Source organism: Octopus bimaculoides, chromosome 21 (assembly GCF_001194135.2).
Source record: "Octopus bimaculoides isolate UCB-OBI-ISO-001 chromosome 21, ASM119413v2, whole genome shotgun sequence".
NCBI classification, from domain to species: Eukaryota; Metazoa; Mollusca; class Cephalopoda; order Octopoda; family Octopodidae; genus Octopus; species Octopus bimaculoides.
Window position 1 is genome coordinate 27868653 of NC_069001.1, and position 1211 is coordinate 27869863.

The following is a 1211-nucleotide window of genomic DNA, read 5'->3' on the forward strand; positions in this document are numbered from 1 at the left end:
TATATATATATATATATATATATATATATATATATATATATATATATGCATGTGTGTAAGGCGCTTCTTTAATTCAATAAGTGCAACATAAGTCGTTAAACTTTAAGCGGTCATATACTTTAATTATGGATGTTAGTATATAAGATGAGATAGATGGAGGAAAATAAAGAGATACATGTATAGTGGTATAGTGGGGAAATCGGATTAAGTTACAATACGTGCGAGAGAAAATGAAAAAGAGTAACATCTCACGTACCAAATGTAAACAAAAAGAAATCACACAGAAAATGTGTTCTAGTTAAACTTTCTTTTCTTCATTCTATGTAACGATATGTCTTAGTGTTTTGTTGAAACGTCTTTTATTCATTTCCCATTCATGTTATTATTATTATTATTATCATTATTATTATTATTATTATCATTATTATTATTATTATTGTTGTTGTTGTTGTTATCATGGTCTTCATCATCTTCATCAGTATTATTATTATTCGTATTATTATTATTAGTTTTCTTTTGCTTTGTTTTGTCATGTTTGAATGCACATTGTAGGTATTGACTACTGGAAAATGAAATTAACGTTCTCACTTTTTTTCCCATCAGGTCTGGAAATTAGATAGAAATTTGTTTCCTTAGGATATTTCTAGTTCCATGCAATGCAGATTTGTCTATAGTATTTTGTTGGTTTTGATTGTGTCTATGTTTTGCTTTATCTATATTTGTTCTTGTTTGAGGTAAAATAGAAGCTTATTTTAGGAACAGAATTCTAGAGATGTTCCAGCTTTTATAAAGATTACGTATATTTCTCTTTCTGCATTGTTCAAAATTCGAACTGCATCTAACAATACTCATCAATGTTGCATACATTATTTTTGTTACCTTTTATAGTTTTAAATTTATTCTCTCACTAGTATGTGTCACTAAATTACGTGCATGTTAAATAAACCAGCATCGTTAAGGTTTTTTACTTCATCGCACCGAGCCCCGTATAAATTTTATCGATCCAATAAATACTACGTTCATTTTTAACTTAACTCTGAGTCATACAGATGTATTTGACAAAATATATGTTAATTCAAATAACGAACAGGAAGGCATTCACCAATGTGCTCAATACAAGGGCAATATCATATATAATTATATATATATATGTACACATATATATACATATATATATATATCCATATATATATATATATATATATATATAT